This window comes from Coptis chinensis, chromosome 6 (assembly GCF_015680905.1).
Source record: "Coptis chinensis isolate HL-2020 chromosome 6, ASM1568090v1, whole genome shotgun sequence".
Lineage (NCBI taxonomy): Eukaryota > Viridiplantae > Streptophyta > Magnoliopsida > Ranunculales > Ranunculaceae > Coptis > Coptis chinensis.
The window spans coordinates 73,040,847-73,060,424 of record NC_141461.1 but is presented as its reverse complement, the minus strand read 5'-3'; the positions used below and the strand labels follow the sequence as shown (position 1 = coordinate 73,060,424).

Sequence of the window (19,578 nt, the reverse complement as noted above, 5' to 3'; positions counted from 1 at the left end):
TCAATTACAAGTTTATTAATGCACAGCTTATTTTCAATCTTCATACTTATCAACAAATAAGTTCAAGAAACCCATCTTCGGTAACAACGTAATCAAGACATTAAAATTGAAGAAGTTCACCTTATTAACCTACTCTGGGGTTTTAGAAAATTGGAGAAGATGAGAAGAGAAAACCGAAATCAAGATGTTCTTGAGAGAGTTTTTTTTTTTTTTTTTTGTTTGCTGAAAAAGAGGCTAATTAAGTGTTCGCTGAAAAGAAGAAGGGAGAAAGATTGAAAAATATGCACCGCGACCAAATATATATATTTTTTTTATAATCAACAGATATATGTATATATATTAAGATACTAAAAGTGATGAGGTTACAGATAGAGTATCATCTTCCAAAAAGTGCTTCAACCAACTTGGTGGGATTGTCAACCATAGGAAGTAAATTCTGCCCAACAGATGCTAAATTGTGGGCTATAGAGTTGGCAGATCTATTGATCCACTTAATATTTACATTATCAAAAGTAACAAGCTCTTCTATTACATCTTCAAGTATAGTCTTTGAAAACCAGGAAATGCTTGTTGGTTTATTTCCCAAAAAGTTGCAAACATCTTTGGCATCCAGTTCTACTTCAACTGATGAGCTGAAAGTCCGACACCATTGTATTGCTTTAAGTGCCCCTCTACATTCTGCCTCTTCTGCAGTTCTGCCCCTGCCTCTATTTGTTCCTGCTGCAATGAAACATCCATTAGAATCTCTAATTACATAACCCATGCCAATTGGATAGGGTATATTACTTTTAAAACTGGCATCAATGTTTAGTTTTACCCAGCCTAATCTTGGGGGTTTCCATATTTCTAAAGCAACAGGCTGTGAAATTCCAATATTATGGTCTAAACCAACTACCAAATTATTTACAAACCCCTGTACTAGACTATAAACATGTCTCCAGTTTGATTTAGTATTATCATGCAACACTCTACATCTCTCTAGCCATATAATCTAGTTTATATATAAACAAAAGTTTGTCCAATCATGTGCCTCAATCGGCTAATCTACTGGTGGTTTGTACCACATGTCTATCCATTCTTTCACCTGCAAATTCTCAAAGTCTATTAGTCTAAAATTCCAGGGAGTTTAAAACCAAAGAGATCTTGTGAAAGGACAAACCAGTAGTAAGTGATGTACAGATTCTATAGAAAATTTACATAACAAACAAGTTTTATCAGCTACATAGAAAAGAGTACTAAGATGGTCTCTTGTTGGGATAATAGAGTGGTAACACTTCCAAGCAAACAAAGTTTCTCTAGGTCTGAGATCATTTCTCTAGAAAGCTATACTAGTTTTGTGATTCACATTGGTGACATATCTTAAGCTTAACTGATGGTATGCAGACTTTACAGAGTGTTTTCCATTTTTGGTTAAGGTCCAATGTAGTTTATCTACAGGGTTATTCCAAGGAATGTATATGTTCTGAATACATTGTGAAGTATTAATATCAAAAAGAGAATTTAAGATACCTATATTCCAAGATCTAGTATTAACATCTATAAGATCAGCAACTTTACTGTACAATGGATTTTGCATTGTTTGAAATGGTACTCTACCATGTAAGAGTTCTGGAATCCATGAGTCTGTCCAGATATTTATATCCTTACTTGATCCCACCTGCCACATAGCATTTTCCTTGACTATAGTCTTGTAGACTGTTTGCATTCCCTGCAAAAACCAAGATGCACCAGAATTGTGTATAGTAGATAAATTATTAGAACTATGATGATATTTACCTTTCAGCTGTGTGGAAAGCAAAGAGTCAGGTTTTGTAATGATATTCCACAGGATTTTACTAAGATGAGCAAGGTTATTTGTTTCCATTTCTCTAATACCTAGGCCCCCACATTTTTTTGATTGACAAATAAAGCTCCAACTCTTCAGATATAAAGGATGTTTTTTACCCTTATTTTTCCCGCACCAAAAGTCTCTCTGAATAGCATTCAAAGAGGATGTTACAGATTTTGGTAGCAGAAAAGTACTCATGTGAAAAACAGGGATAGCAGATGATATAGATTTAATAAGAACAGTTCTAGCTGCTTGTGATAGCAACTTGCTTTTCCACCCAGCAATTCTAATGTTTACCTTATCAATAAGATGATTAAAAATTCTAGTTTTTGGTTGACCAAGAAAAATAGTTGAACCAAGATACTTTTCACCAATAGATATTTTTCTCATGTGAAGTAATTGCATAATATTAGATGTATCAGGAGAAATCATGTTTAGACTGAAGTGGATACCTGATTTTTCAAAATTTATTTCTTGACCTGTGATCTCACAAAAGAGGTTAAGAGCATCCAGAAGTTCTATTGCCTCATCCAGAAGGATTCTGGTTAACACTTCCATACATAACCTTATTACTAATCCTGTTAATACTAACCCTATTACTTTCCTCTTTCCTGCTTTAAGTTCTATTGAACATAATATTGACTTACTTAGGCCTGTCACTCCTGATGAAGTAAAAAAGGTAATGTTCAGCATTGGGGGTCTCAAATCCCCAGGACCTGATGGGTTTCCTGCTATTTTTTATCAATCTTCTTAGGACTTGCTTGGGCAGGAAGTAACAAACATGGTTGCTTTATTCTTCTCTCAAGGTCATTCTCTCAAACATCTTAATCATACTAATATTGTCCTCATTCCTAAATGTCCTAATCCAGCTTCTTGTAGTGATTTTAGACCAATCAGTTTGTGTAACATCTCTTACAAGGTGATATCCAAACTTCTGCTAATAGACTTAAAACTATTATAGGGCCTTGTATATCTCCTTATCAGTCTGCCTTTGTACTAAATAGACAGATCACAGATAACATCATCCTAGCTCATGAGATTATGCACACTATCAAACATAAAAAGGGAAAGTCTGGCCTGATGGCTATTAAGCTTGATATGTCTAAAGCCTTTGACAAGGTTAATTGGAACACCCTCTCTTCTATCCTCAAATCTCTTGGTCTTAACCATAACTCTGTCAACCTTGTAAACCAATGCATCTCATCACCCCAGTTCTCTGTTATTCTCAATGGTACACCTCACGTGACCAAATATTGGCCCGCTTCTGTTTTTTCTTTTCTTTTTTCATTGGGTTATTTAGGGATTGGTCCTACTTATTTAGGGGTTTTTAGAGATAGGTCCTAAAATTGTCGATTATTAGGGATTGGTCCTACTTCTATCGATTGACCTTGAGTCGTCTCAGTTGACTGTGGTCAACCCATTTTATAATAATAACATTTTCATTTTTTTATCAAAATGGCCAAACTACCCTTCGCATGTGCTTTGCATGTAACTTTAGAGAGACATTTAAAATAGCCACGTGTCAAAAATTTGAAGCATTTGATCCAATGGCCAAAATTATAGAGTCGTTGGAAGTTGTCTCTTTACTGTACTATAAGAGAAGGTGTTCAACACTCACACTCTTCACTCAACAACCTAAACACTGAAGCAAAAACATGGGTGGAGCTCCTGTTCAGACTTTCATTATACCAAAGGTATGAAATCAACTTAAATGGTAAATTCACCAAAGGTATTTCACAAACTTAAATTGAAACTCCTTTAATGGCAGAAAAGTAGGATGAAAGCCTAATTAACTCAAATACAGGAGGGGTTAAATCCTAAAAGACTAATTCTATGTTGTATCAAATTCTAACTTTTTTTTAACTTGGTTTATTGACAGATCTGTCAGCTATGTGAGCAAGAAGGCCACACTGCTCCAACTTGTCCCTACCTTAATAGGAGATGCAGGGAGGATAATTGCAAGGGGATCATGTATTTGTTCAAGAGTTGGGATAAAACAACAGGCAAAGTCGTTGGAATGTGGTTGCAATGCGACTGGGTTGGATGTTTTAGTAGGGCGATGCAATACATTGACTGCAACCAACCTATGCTGCCTACTGAAAAAAAGACTACACTTGTCCTAGATTGTAATGCGTGTGGCAATGAGTGTTGTTGTGTTATTGAATAAGGTATCCCAAGTGAGGTTCTATCTGATGTAAGGCCTCATTGAAAAGGATTCAAATAAAGATTCTTGGTTATGAAATAAAAGTTCTTGGTTATGAAATATAGATTTACCTACAACAATTCAAATCTTAAACTCAACAATGTCACTCAGACAATATTCACAAGGGTACCAAAACAATGTCAGCATCTGATAACAATCAAAAGATATGGTCACATACATAAACCTGACCCAAAATGAACAACATCATATAGACCATTTCTCAAGTATATGTAACACAAAACAACCCAAACAACAAAATATGGACAAATATTCACTGACAAGCCCCAAAAGGATTCAAAAACCAACTATTGTGTAAGTGGCTCTCTTGCTCTCTGATTTGCATTCACTGGAGGAGTTGATGGAGTTTCTACATTGTCATCACCAAACAACAAGCCATACAAGCCAGAGAATTCTCTACCCCTTCCCTTTCCATTCCCTCCTCTTCCTGTTCTGCCTCCTCTTGGCCTTCCTCTCCCTCCCCTGCCTGGAGCTTGTGGTTCACTGGAGCTACCTCTTGCACTGGGGCTCCTCTTCCTCTACCTCCCCTGCCTAGGGGTTGTTCTGCTTGTGGTTCTTGCACTGGAGTTGCCTCTTGCACTGGGGCTCCTCTTCCTTTCCCTCCCCTGCCTCTCCTTCCCCAGCCTTGTGCTGGTGCCTCTTGTTGTTGTTGTACTTGGGGTGGTGGTTGTTGCTGACTTACTTCTTGCTCTGTTTGGGCACCTGCTCACTTATTGAATTAGTGTTTGCATAAGGTAAGGTTTATGCAGTCATGCACTAACCATACTCATGCATTTTGCTTTCAATATTCAACTAACATACCTTTACTTTTCTTCCCTTTTCTTTGCTGCATTGGAGGTGCATCTTCTTGCATTGGAGGAGCTTGTTGTTGCATCTGAGGTCTATCTTGCATATGAGGTTCATCTTGCATCTGAGGTCCATCTTGCACTTGGGCTACTGTGACATCATGAGTATCATTAGACATTGAAGGATACCTTTTCTTTTCTTCTTCTTGCCAAATTCCCCTTTTTTCCTTGCATCACATGATCTGGAATTGTGACCTTCTTCTTGACACTTTACACATTTCTTTTTTGACTTGGGCATTTCATCATCTGCCCTAATTCTCTGCTTCCTTGGTCTTCCTAGTTGTGTGGAGACTTCAGGAGGCAGTACCAATTCTTTGTCCAAGGTCTATTAAGAAAAATACATTACAAATTACATACAAACAAAATAAATAAATTGCTAAATAACAAAACTATTAGGAAAGGGGAATCACTCACAATTTCTGGCCAATCCTCTATATTATCAAGTGGATACAAATAACTTGCGTAAGATGCTTTGAAGGCCTCAGCACTAAAATAAGGACTACAATACCTGCCATATAATGAAAAAAATATAAAGAAAGTACCCAAGAGAATGCACATATAGACACAAGTGATTTACCTAGACCATGGTTCCCTCCTTGACCTGAGTACTGCAACTGCATGTACACAGCGCACTCCTAACATTTGCCACTCAATGCAAGAGCATTCTTGCTTTTGGATTTCCAGATTATACTTCTTCCCAGTTAGGTGGCTTATTGCTAAATACTGAGTCTCAGTTACACCTCTGATCTCATAATTGTTATACCTCTCCTCGCTCTTCTTAATCATGTACAAAACATTTGGAACAACACCATGTTCAAAAGACTTCATTGACAACATTCTCCTATCATAGATGGACTTCAACAAAAGCAGGTTATACATGTCTATAAACTGGACCAAAGGTTTATCTCTTATTTTCAAAATCCATCAGTTGAAAGACTCACTGAAATTGTTAGTCAACTCATCACACTTTGATGTCCAATCAAAGTGTACTCTAGCCCAACACTCCCTTGGCTCATTATCTAACCAATCCAATGCTGCACTATCAATTTTGTTTATGGTTCCTAAGATCCTAGTCAATTCTGGTAGCTTGTATGTCATTGCAACTTCCCAAGCAAGACTCTCCCATAATTCACCAGGAAACTTAGCTTTAAAATTTTTATACATATGTCTGAAACAAAATCTGCAACAAGAAATACATGTACAAGTTAAAACAACATTATAACAAAGTCTGAAACAACATTGCAACAAGAAATACACATGTCCTAAAACATTAGATATGGCTTGATGAGATTTATAACAAAATACATGTATGAGTTAAAACAACAACCACGTGATTAGAATCGGGAAGTATTCTCGCAACGGTGGTACCAATCCTTCGCCTTTCATCACTAATGAATGTCAACTTTTCCTTGTGCTTGATGAGATGTGGCTTCAATTCAGACAAAAAAAAACCTCCATGTATCTTTGTTCTCACCTTTGCACACATAAAAACCAATAGGGAAAAGCCCATTCATGGCATCCAGTCCTATAGAAGTCAAACAACACCCACCATACTTACCTTTGAGAAAACAGCCATCAAGCCCAATCACTGGTCTACACCCAGTCACCTACCCATCCAGTGAACCCTTGAATGCAATGACTACACCAACAAATATCTGATTGCTATCTTTCATAAACTATTTAACAAGGCTACCAGGATTAGACTTCTCTATTTGTCTACACATCTCTGGGACTACTTGATACCCAACTTCATAATTTCCATTAATTTTTTCTAGCATCAAAACTCTACTAGACCAGGCAGTCCAATAAGATATACTAACTCCAAACTCACAAAAAATCTCTTTCTGTATATCCCTTAGTTTGTAATCAGGATGATCTCTCATTTTGTCAACAAGTGTTTTAGCTACCCATGGTGATGTAGCCTGTGCATACTTGTTTTCATCATCACCTCACATGTATCTTTGGTCCAAAACTTCCTAAGAATGAATGTGTGATTGTCTCTTTTGGTAACAGAGGCACTTACTTTCCACTGACAATTGAAATCTTTACATTCTAAAATGAGCATTTCCTTGTCATTCTTCAGATGTCTATAGCTAAACTTCTTTCTAATTGCCAAATTTATGAAAAAATCCCTACAAGCCTCAACTGTTGGCCAAGACATTTTAGGCTTCAAGTCACATACAAAAACATTCTCAACTTTTGGTCCTGCAAGTTTAGCCATCTCCTCTGCCTCAAATATGTTTGTACTGACCCTCACAACACTAGAGTCACTACCTTGTATCTCTTCTTCTAAATTTTGTACTTCTTATTTGATTGGCTCCATGTCATCCAAGGCCTCATCATCAGCACCACATACTGAGTAGTCACTATTTGAAGGATTGTAGTTGTAATCTTCTTCATCGTCATCTTCAGCATTCCACTCATCATTATTTGTGACAGTACCAAAAACTGGTCCAAAACTGTAACCATATTCATACATCTTGTCACCTTCATCATCACTTCTATCCTTGTCATCTAGTGCATCACCATCACCATCTGTAAATGTCTCACCTAAAGTAACCTCATCAAATGTTTCTGGATCAAGTGAACCCAATACATGTTCCCAGTCATCCACAACATCATTGACAGTGTAAGCAACTTCAGGTTCAGCAACTTCCACAACATCCACAACATGCTCAACTTCAACTATTTCCTCTACTTTATCATCAGAAGAAGACACAAGGTCCAACATCAAAGTCTCTGCATTAAGGCCTACAAGTGGTTTCAACTTTTGCAGCCTACCTGACCTTCTTAAAGGTTTTTCTTGCTTTTTGGTAGGGGGTTTCACAGTCTCAGTAGGTTTGACATTATTTGAAGAACTTTGGTTGTATACAGGGAATCTGGGGGATCTTCTAACTCTAACTGCCTCACCCATTTTTATACTTTTGTTCGGGGTTGTTAGAAGTACAGAAGTTGTGATAGTCTTACTTGGTGGTGGTGGTATAGGAGTTGGTGGTGGTATAGGAGTGGTGGGAGTAAATCTAGGGGATTTTCTAACACTAGCACTTACTTGGACACTTTTCTTTTTGGGGGTAGTGGGTAATGGGTGGGCCTTTACTGGTGTGGACTTAACTGGGTGGGCCTTTACTGGTTGAGCTTTTACTGGTTGGGCCTTTACTGGTTGAGCTTTTACTGGTTGAGCCTTTACTGGTGACTTCATTGGTGGGAGACTGTTGTCAGAAGCAGTGGTGGGGATTATAGGAGCTCTAGTGGGTTTAGAAGTTGTTGGAGCTGGAAAGACATACAGGTGGTATTTTTTGTCTCTATTAGGTTTAAGCTCATACCACATATGTAACAGGTGTTCATCTTTTGTTAACCTGCAAATATACCCTTGAATGATACTTGCCATTTGAAATTCAACTCCCACACCAACTAAGTTTTGCACATCCTTTTTCAAATCAAACATACAGAATTCATCCCCATCAAATTCCATAATACTGCTTCTCCTACCACCTTTGTAATCACTACCCTTAATCTTTCCAGGGGTAGTTGTCCCCCAAGAACCCCCATAATGTACAACAAACTGTTTTACACCTAGCACCGTACTGGCCATAGTTCATAATAGTACTGGACATAACAAAGCAACAAAAAATGCTGACATTATACACTTATCACAATAAAATAGTCCTACTTTTAAGAACATGCAATAACAAGAGTACCCTAAGAACAAAATACATGCATATATATCCACCCAACCACCCACACAACAATCTTCCTACAAAAAATGCTTTTTAAACATAGGGTTCAATCAATACAAACAAATAATGAAATTAATGAAATAAAAACACGATTTTTATAAACAATCCTAAAGATCCATGCTTTACACTTTAAAAACGCATGCTTTGACGTGTAAACATACAAAGTTTGAACTGACTTACAATAAGCAACTCTGAAAAAATCCACGACCACAACAAGAGAAATGTCCACGAACAAAATTCGACGACCAGCTAGCTAACACTCACAATTCCAGTTGAAGTTTTTCAAACATTTCCAATTGAAGTTTTTTCAAAGCAAACAATTACAGTTGAAGTTTTTTTCTAAGATTCGTGAGTGAAGGTTAAGTGTTTGGTAGCAAACAAGAGAGATCTTCAAGTTATCATTTTTAATGGAGAAGATTAAGACTAAGATTCATGAGTGAAGACGAACTGTTGTAGTGTAAGTGGACAAAATGGGGGGAGTGCGTCGATTTTTCCCTCTCTATCTCACTTATTTCCTCGAGATGCGAATACAAAATGATCGAAAGGCTTACATAATTTCATTCCTCACTGTTCGACACGTGGTGTTAAAAAACAATTCAATATAATGTAGCGTGTCAAGCACTCTGAAGGGTAGTTTGGCCATTTTGATAAAAATGAAAATTTTATTATTATAAAATGGGTTATCCACGGTCAACTGAGACGACTCCAGGTCAATCGATAGAAGTAGGACCAATCCCTAATAATCAATAATTTTAGGACCTATCCCTAAATACCCCTAAAAAAGTAGGACCAATCCCTAAATAACCCTTTTTTCATTTATTTTAAGTTCGTTGCCAAATTTTCTCATTTTCTCACAGATATAAGTGTTAGTATATTCCCATATAATTGTGAAAATATTATTAAATAAAAAACCATTAATACTGAGTAGTGGAAAATGCTCCCAGTGACCCACGTCAGCCCTTTTTTTTTCTCTGAGACTGAGACTCGACACATCAGATTTTTCATAAAAAAAGGAATTCTACGCCCTTTTTTGCCGATTTCAATTGTTCGTAACCCAAAATAGATAAAAATCTCTTTCCATGTTTTTTTTTTCAATTCTACAAAACACTCCCAACTCTCCAAAAAAAAATTCCTCTTCAAACCGACTCTCTTATTCTTCTCTTCTTCCAAAATTAAACTAAGAATGCACTGACCTCAACAGCAAAACATAAATTTGAAGTTTAATAGAACGGAAACCCTTAAACAATACTGACCTCTTTCTCTCACAAAAATAGATCTCAGATTTTCCTTTAATGTATCTATGCACTCTGTAGTCTCGAGATGATTTTAGCTATGGTTCCCCATGTTCACAGAAAGACATGAGATTTTCTGAAATTAAGAATTATCTAGAGTCCTTCCTCAAAGCTCCAGGTATTCATTTTTCATCTTTTTTTCTTTTATTCTCTCTGTTTTTTTACGATGATTAATTGTTATGAAATGATTTTTAAGTCAGGAATTGGAGAAAATGAGTGGCTATTTGGTAGATATCGGGATTTTAGCTGAAGAAGATAAAACTAAATTCGATGCCAACATCGAGCAGCGACAAATCAGTGACAGGTTTTGTGATGCACCCAACTCTCACTTATTTGATTTATTTCTCTTATTCTAATCATTTGAGAAATAGAGTCAAAGAGAAATTTGAGAAATCTGTTTCGTATAGAGATAGTCTTAATAGCCCAACCCTGTAAATGCTGAATTTGCACCCCACACACATTCTATCTCTTATCAGTGCCGACGTTTAAGAATTAGGAAAGAGGCGAAACAACCGTTGGGTTAATGGCTTATATGGCATGGACATTATAGATGTACTTAGAGAAGAATATTTATCTGTTGTTAAGATGAAACAATTTTCTACTATACTGTCATTGTCAAAAACTATGGACACTACTCATTCTAATGTTAATAATAATATTTTTACTTTTGGTATCTTGATTAATTGTTACTGCCACTTGGGACGAATTGACTTGGATTTCGTGGTTTTTGGGAAACTGCTTAAACATGGGCTACAGCCAAATGTGGTTACTATTACTACTCTACTTAAGGGGCTCTCTTTGCATGGTAAAGGATTAGAAGTTGTTGAGTTACTTGAGAAATTTGTGTGTAATGGGTATACGGTAGATCATGTTACTTACGGGGTTGTGATTAATGGTCTTTGTAAAGGTATGAATGTTGATGCTGCCCTTAGGTTGTTGCAGGCAATGGAAATGAAAAAGATTGTGGCTAATGTAGAGTTGTATAGTATGATTGTTGATGGAATTTGCAAGCAGAATAGGGTAAATGATGGTCTTGGTGTTTTTAAAGAAATGAGTGGTAAAGGAATTGTACCGAATGTAGTTAACGTATAATTCTTTAGTTGACGGATTGTGTAAAATTGGGGAATGGAAGGGTGCTATGAGTTTGTTTGAAGAAATGTTGGAAAAGGGCGTCTCACCAAGTGTAGTAACCTTCAGCATTCTCATTGGTGCTCTTTCTAAAGAAGGGAGGACTAATGAAGCTATTGATCTATTGAAGTTCATGCTTCAGAGAGGTGCAAAGCCTAATGTCATCACCTATACATCATTGATTAATGGCCTATGCAAGGTTGGTAGCGTTGTGGATGCACAAAATGTTTTCAATGATATGCTAGCTTATGGGCTGAGTCCAAATGTTGTCACATATGGTGCATTGATAGACGGGTTGTGTTCTAATGGTTGTGTTTCGGAAGGTTTAGAACTGTTGCGTGTTATGGAAAAGAATGGATTAAAAGCCAATGTTGTGATTTACACCACCATCATCAACAATTTGTGCCTAGCAGGGAAACTTGATGAGGCAAAGGAAATCTTTTGTAGCTTATATCCCAAAAATTTGCAGCCCGACACCATAACTTATACCACAATAATCGATGGCTTTTGCAAGAAAATGATGATTAATGAAGCTCAAACTTTGTTTGGGGAGATGGAAGAAAAGGGTGTTGCTCCAAATTATCTCACATTCAGTATCATGATTCAAGGATTACTCAAAGAAAATGATACTCATATGCTGCAAGATACTAAGTACCTAATAGTCTAATATCATAATCCGGCTAAATCCTGGATTGTTCTTTGACTTGGTAAGAGCTGACAAATATCATGTACTTAAAAAAAAAATAGAAATGAATAAAAAGAATAGATGAAGAACACACATTTGGAAATCATTACCTGGGTATGTATTCTTATTACTCCAATTTCCTTTTCATCGGTGTTGTAATTTGTATATAAAAATGGTGCTAATCCCCTCTTCCATTTTTCTCTCCACAAAGCTCAAGTGATTGAAAGATCTGTAGAAGCCAAAAGGCAACTGAAAGTTAAGTTAGAAAAACCCCTTTAATTTTTTTTTCATAAAGCTTTAAAAAAAACACTTAATTATAAGCTGGTTTGGTGTTTTATGAAATGTCAATAGGAAGAGAGTTTGGGCAGTACTTGAATTTGTGATATAGGTGGTCAAAGTGGTTAGCCTTGAGGTCAGTGGCATCCTTACGTCAAAGTTGTACATCCTGATTATGCATTGTTTTTTTTTTACTTCAAAACAACAATCTTAGTAGTAAGAACCTTTAAAAGCGACTCTTTCTAGGCGTCAAACCATAACATTATACATGATTACTTCTTAATGTACCCCAAATTTATTTTCTTACTTCTGAATTATTTTAGACCTTTTACGTAGTTTTTCCTGTTTTAGCTATGCAATTGTGCATGGACTGGCTTGGCCGTGGGTTTATTTCCTTGATTGTTTTTTTAAAAAAAGTTATACACTACTGTATTTCATGTTGTATCTGAACGAAAACACCTTCCTGATGTTCTAGCCCCATCCAAACCAGCTCATATACATTTTTAGTTTGAAAATGTTCAATGTGTAATTTGAACATGATTGTTTGTCCGTTTGTATTTTTTTATATTTATTTTTTGGTAAGTAATAGTTCTCCAAAATTTAGTGAGACTGTTGTTTTTGTTTGTTTGGTGCATCTGTAGATTACATTTGTGGTTTTGCAGCTTGCTAAAATCTCAAACATCTTGCTATTGCTGGAGAGGAGGATGGCTCAAGCAAGGTATGAACTTTTTGGATTTCCAGTAGCACTAATCTGGTTTTATAAACTTTTGTAATTACGAAAGAAATTTAGTGTAGTTTTACAGACCAAATTTTCAATCTAAATGCCATGTATCAAAATTTCAATATGATATGTTGTCTTTGGAATGAACATGTGCAATAATGGCTGTTTATATCCTTGCGTAACTGCTTATTGTGAGGCAACATTATTTCATTATTAAATTTTTTTATCCCATATAGCCAATTAATTACCCCTGACAGGTACTGTTTGTGTACTCTGCCATGCCAGACAGTCATTGGCTGCTGATTCTAACTACTGTGCTATGACAGGTTGTTGTTAGTGCTAAGTACGAGGGAAATAAGGAAGATGTCAGTGATTGTCTCAAATCCTTTAAAAGTTCGAGAATATGAATTAAAGCTGTTGAAGCTTCAAATTTTGGAAGGTAATGATTTCCAAATGTGTGTTCTTCATCTATTCTTTTTATTCATTTCTATATTTTTTTTAAGTACATGATATTTGTCAGCTCTTACCAAGTCAAAGAACAATCCAGGATTTAGCCGGATTATGATATTAGACTATTAGGTACTTAGTATCTTGAAGTTAGAAACTCAATATATTGAGCTATGTTATCTTGATATGACCTAATAAAACCTAAACAAGAAATGAATTTTTCAATGCATGCAAGCTGATCTGACATGATACAATGCCAATTTTAAGTATCCCGGAACGCTAAGTATGTACTTTCGCAACCTTGCTATTCGCATCTCTAATAGCTTCAAAAAGTTTAACTTTTCCACAACATTATTCTCTATTGGTACTTTCCTTTAAAACATACTCAGAAATGATTGTCGCCATTTATGCATTGACTTTTTTCATTTATCACACCTCTTCTTAGATTGAATTATCAATATTACATATAATTCATACCCAACTCATACGGGAATCGAATAAGAACTTACATAACCTTTTTACAATGTAGTACTTTTTTTAATCCAGTAAACTATTGAATATAATTGAACACCAATAACATCAATCCTAATAGGATGATTCCCCAAAGCTATACACCCACATTTGAAGTATTAAAAACACATCAGAATAGGATTCAATTTTGGTGAGAACATTGAAAAAGAGATTGGGAGCTCATCGTCAAGTTGACCATTACTGATCTTGATCATGGTCAGCAATATCTTCATCATCTCATTAGTGGTGGTTTTGGGGTTTGGAGCATGGAACCAGAGAACAAACTAACTATAATAGATAATAACCATAGATCAAAAAGTTCAAAGACCTAACACTGAAACAGAACCAAATAACATAACATTAAAACACCATCACAGGATAAAACCATTATTGCGCAGTGGGCGAAAATGCTCATCTGCGATTTTAGGAGGCCACGTCAGCACAATTTTTAAGTAGGTACCCAAAGTTAATTAAAAATCAGGACAATATTTTGATTATTTACAAATCAGCCCTTACTAAAATTTATACCAGACGTTGGATTTGCTCCAGATTGGTTATATGTTTTCGAGATCCATAAAATGACGAGAAAACAATTACACGCAATTTAAAAATAGGATTCGTGATATAACTACGAATAATAAAAACAACAAAATTGATTCAAAAAAAAAAAACCCTTCGACTTCAAAAAGTTCAAACTAAAACAAAAAACCCCAAAACTCTTCATTCACCAAAACCCTTTCTCCACAAAGAAACTCTCAACTAGAACTGCTCTACAATGGGCACTTCACAACTTACTTTTAAATTATCTCTCACTCAGTTACATATTATTTCTTTGGTATAGGGCCCAGACTTGAAATCCTCTGACGCACAATCATCTTTCTGATGGGTTGTTACTACTCTTATAACTCCTTTTCTAGAAGTCCCTTTCTTTAGCAATTTTCGCGATTCTAGAAAAGGGTCTAGCTCAGATGCCCAGTCCTCATCAGCTTTCTCAAATTTTAGGGCCGAATCAGAAATGTCCATATCTTCTAACAACTCAACATTACCTACAGCAAAGTTGAAAAGCGAGGAGTCCCGTTGACCCTGTCGAGAGAAATAACGAACGAAAGGAAAACAAGATAGAGTCAATTTTTAAGAAAAACAAAAGTAACTAGGTATATAACTAAACTGAAAAATGAGTAATAGAAAATATTGTAATCATATTCAATTAGCTCTCTCTTTTAAAGATCTCTATGACGAAGTCCCTTATGTAAGTACCCCACCCCTTCATCATAACATATTTATAAATGCTACATGGTTTGATAATTTTTCTGCTCTTATCATATGGTGATCATGTGGTACATATAGGTTAAGGTGGAGATTGTTGTTAGAGAAGGTGATCAAGATGGTAGAACTATTGCGTCTACAATTAGCGAGGTTAGCGCATTTGATTTGGTTCTAGGTCTCCATGACCAAAGTTTTTTACATAGGTAAGTCAATTTGGAGTGTTCTGAGTTTCATTTTTGAGTTTGTTAAATGAATCATCACTAATTAGGATATTTTAATGTTTGATTTAGTATGTTCCCTTTTTTTTCCCCACGATTACAATTTCTATTGATTCGTGACCAAAGCCTTTTAATGCTTCGAGCTGAGCATTATTGGTTCTTATTGAATGTGATGTGAAACCTGTATATAGGAAGGAGAAGGGTATCGACGTTTTAATGTTTGATTTAGTATGTTCCCTTTTTTTTCCCACGATTACAATTTCTATTGATTCGTGACCAAAGCTTTTTAATGCTTCGAGCTGAGCATTATTGGTTCTTATTGAATGTGATGTGAAACCTGTATATAGGAAGGAGAAGGGTATTGAAGTCAAGTCAATCGATATTACTAAGAGGATGTGCACAACTGCACATGCATGTCACTAATGGTTAGACCCATTAATTTAGGATCTTCACAGAAAAAATATGCATTTGTCAATTCTAATTTATGAGAGAATTACCAATAACATTAGTGAAAATCGTTTATGGAACTAGGCTTTTATTTTTATTCCTCAATTTATTCTTTGCAAAAGCAAACACCAAACTGATTGAGTTTATACTCACTCACATCCTCTTCTAGTGTTACATTCTTCTGGGGTGAAAAACTCAGCAAAGGATGTTTCTCACATTTCATACATGCTATTGCTGATGATGATAATGATGTGATTTTTAGTTCCTTAATTTTTAAGGATGTATACTTTTAGTAATCGGGGATGAGAAGGATTGTTTGACACCTCGGGCAAGGGATGGGGTTATTTCCCAGTACTTCAATTAGGGCTTATATAGAGAGTGGTAGAAGTCTGTCTGTTTTAGGATGTAGTGATGGTCAGTTTCAACTTTCAGGGAATGGGGTGGGTAAAAAGGCACCCTCTAGCTCCACATTCAGTGACTTTCCCTTGGGGTCACAGACCAACGCGGCTACCCCCAGGATACACTGAATCTGTAGATGACTTTGCATGCCTTGGAACGAATAAGGTCTTGGTCTAGGAATATAAAGGGTTTGAATAGGGTGATCGAAGGAAGTGGTTTGGAGGATTTGGAATAAAAGTTTAGTTTTTGACTAAGTTTATTTCCAAGTACAGCTTTGAAATGTTTTGACAAGGAGAGCAAGGGTTGTGTCGGGAAGGATGCTCTCAAGTTCTCAGAGAAGTTTGTTGTGAGGCATATGTTTGCCTTGGATTGTTGTTCGGCATCTCGGCACGTCTACTGACTACCATTAGAAGCACATCATGGCTTAGTTTGCCCAAGTGATTTTCTCACTCTTTCAAAAGATATAACATTTCCGTTATAAGTACATCTATAGCACTCATAATTATGGCCGGGGCAGTGTTTTTTGATGTTACAGAAGTTAGTATTTATTTTGTGCTTATAATTATGGCTGGGTCAGTGTTTTTTTGATGATTTAGAGTTATCGAATGATGTAGCTGTGGGGATACTAGGAGGTTCTCTCATCCAGGTATATGATAGACTTGATGGCCAATTTGTCATATGCTGCAAGTGATTTCCTAACAATTATATATTCATTCTACAGATGTGAACACTTGCAAAGAACAAAGAAAATCCACCATATGGTTTCATGTGTCCTGGTGGAATACTATGACAGTTTGGATCCCTCTAGAAATGGCAGACTGCCTAAAGCTGTTCCAGCTTAAGGTCAGTAGTGTGAAGAACTTATTTATCTGAGGGAGAAACATTGAGCATATCTAACTCCTGTCTGTTCTTGATTTGAAGTTGTAATCATTGTAATATATGTCCAGTTTTTAATAAAACATTCAAGGTAGTGGTGCAGAGACATAGGTATCTTATGGTTTGCCACTATAAATAGTTTTCTTAAATAATATAAAACAAGTTATTTAGTTATGATTTTTTTTTCCACATACATTCTACTTTTATCTATCCCTTGATATACTTTCGATGTTGTTGTATTATGAAGAATTCGGTAAAGTGAGATATTGGTGTCTTCAAGTTTTGAAGTAGGATGCTTGCAGATATTAGACTCATGTATATTGCTCAGTGTTCGATTCGACGTAAGTTGTTCAATTCGAGGAGTATATGATCAAGAAGGATTAAGAATGATTCTGACAAAAAGCATGGAGCAAATCAACTATTAATGTAGCATAATACACTTATAATAAGTCGGAGCAAGTCAACTATTAATGTAGTAAGCCGGCCACAGGCCAACATATTGGCTAGTATTAACTAGAGGGAAGAGAGAGGAAGAGATGGGTTTGTGGTGGGAAGAAAGAGAGTTAGGGTTTGATTGAGAGGGATAGAGAGAGGGAGAGAGAGAGAGGGATAGGTGAGGACAGACAGACAGACAGAAACCTACCAAACTACTTTTTGTCCCATGTACTCCCACCCCTCCCAAAAAGTTCGCTCCACTCACTTGATTAACCTATTGTAGTAACGCTAACGGATATATGTCACTTAACAGAGTAAAATAGCAGGTGTAGTGTGGAAAAGTGTAGTTTCACTCTTTAATCTAGGTAAAAATTCTAAACTCCAACCAAATCTAACCAACTATTATTAATGGTACAGTGTAGGTATAGCTCCTCAAAATATTGTGGCAGGGGATTAGGCTTACCTTGAGAAAACTGGTGGGCGGGCAAGACTATGTGGTGACTAGGACCACTCGATGGCGGTGAACACCACATTAGCAAAAAATAAAAATAAAAAAGGTAGCCTAAGATCATTAATAAAATCCTAAAACTATTCATTGATAAGATCTCCCCATATAACACCTAAGGACCAGTAATATCACTTCAATTCCTACAATACTAAGTTGATCCTAAACAAATATTCTTTTAAATGCAACAAGATCACCCTAAACAAATGAAATGAACCAATTACCATTGTCGAGGACAAAGAGTTTCCAAGTATCTCCAAATTAATGTAGAGCGTTCAATTGGGCTTCAGCACCAAGAAACCAATTAATTACCAGTAATTTCAGTGTACCCTTTTTTCATTTCATTTCATTTCATTTCATTTGCAATTGCAGTCCTTTGTCCAATTTGAACACAGTTCTAGAATTTTAAACCGCCCTCCAAAGTCCAAAGCCGAAAACCTATAAATACCCACCACCTTCTATTCTTTCCTCGGTCGACTCTTTCTTTCTCTCCAAGTTTTTCTCTTCTTCATCGTCTAGCAAGGTAAGCTTCTTTGCTCAAAGTTTTATTATTATCATTATTTGATCATGGTGTTATATGTTTTTTCTATTGGTATAATACTAATAGTCTAATATGATTGATTCATGGTTATGTAATATTTACAATATTCCATGATTGTGTTGGATAGGTTCTTGGCAGGGTGTGATTCAGTGGAAATATCAGTTTTTAAATTTTTTTTTAGTATCTGGAAGTTTCTTTAGTATGTTCGTTGATAACCAGGCTTTTGTTTTTTAATGCATTGGTGGATCTTTTAATATTCTTGGTGCAGTTTTTCATGTGTTTATGCATACAATTTTTATTAGAGCGCATAAGGCGGAAGCTAATAAATTAATATTGTTATAGGAACAATGAATCGATGATTGGAGCACAGAGATGAACACCACCCCATCCCCATTGGGGTTGTGCAGAGCTTCTAGATCTAAGAAGTATAAGTTAAAACAATATAGTGATGAGAGTAATTGAATTGTATTGATTGTGTTGAGATGAATTAGACGTCCTGACTTGTGCTCTAATTATATAGGGCGCTAACGAAGACTCTAGAACAGGACTATGTTACTAAAACAAGACTATTCTTGTATACCAAGTAACGAGTGACTAACTAAATTTATGAGTTATCTAGAACATAACCACCGACATTAAACTCGTAAAATAATTACAAATTACATACTTTAACAACTTTTATATTTTGGTGTTAATATAAGATTGAAAGTCTTAAATTTGGGCGCTAGCTTGTTTGTGTTGGGGATTACACCAATATCAATCGGTTCCCCCACTACACAGATAACTTGTATGAACACACTTCAACTCCAGATAAATCTCAAATATCACAAACTACCTATTCTAACATGCCCAACTCGCTAAACAACTATTAACAGATGATAATAATGTAAAGTTAAAGAAAAGCAAACCACAACACAAAGATTTACCGTGGTTCGGCCAATGATGCCTACTTCCACAAGAGCCAGTTCTTAATAAAGTAGGAAGGAAGATTACAATCTCTCCTTACAGTCTCTCACCTTACTAGATCACTCTTATCTCTTTACAGGGTTGTATCTCTGTAAAGGTTCTCTCTCTTTGTTTTAGTCTGGATTCCAATCCTTCTGACTTGTCTGGTTCTGTTAGGTTAGGTTTTCCAAAACCTTGATTTTGGTTTTTATCTCCAAAACCAAATTAGCGGTAATCAGTAGCAAGGGCAAGGGAA

At 36.0% G+C, this 19,578-nt stretch overlaps 1 long non-coding RNA gene across 9 annotated transcripts; it reads left to right on the top strand.

Moving 5' to 3' along the window:
- The first annotated feature begins 9,674 nt into the window (after window positions 1-9,674).
- On the top strand, window positions 9,675-19,052 carry LOC147494375 (uncharacterized). Of its 9 annotated transcripts, none has more exons than XR_015199672.1 (7): window positions 9,675-10,041; window positions 10,120-12,148; window positions 12,654-12,730; window positions 13,060-13,172; window positions 15,038-16,666; window positions 16,742-18,359; window positions 18,720-19,052. It is a non-coding gene; the product is annotated as an uncharacterized LOC147494375 (long non-coding RNA). The 9 variants fall into 9 exon arrangements; XR_015199673.1 differs by having other exon boundaries at window positions 9,676-10,041; window positions 12,675-12,730; XR_015199676.1 differs by having other exon boundaries at window positions 9,684-10,041; window positions 10,124-10,227.
- The last annotated feature ends 526 nt before the right edge of the window (window positions 19,053-19,578 follow it).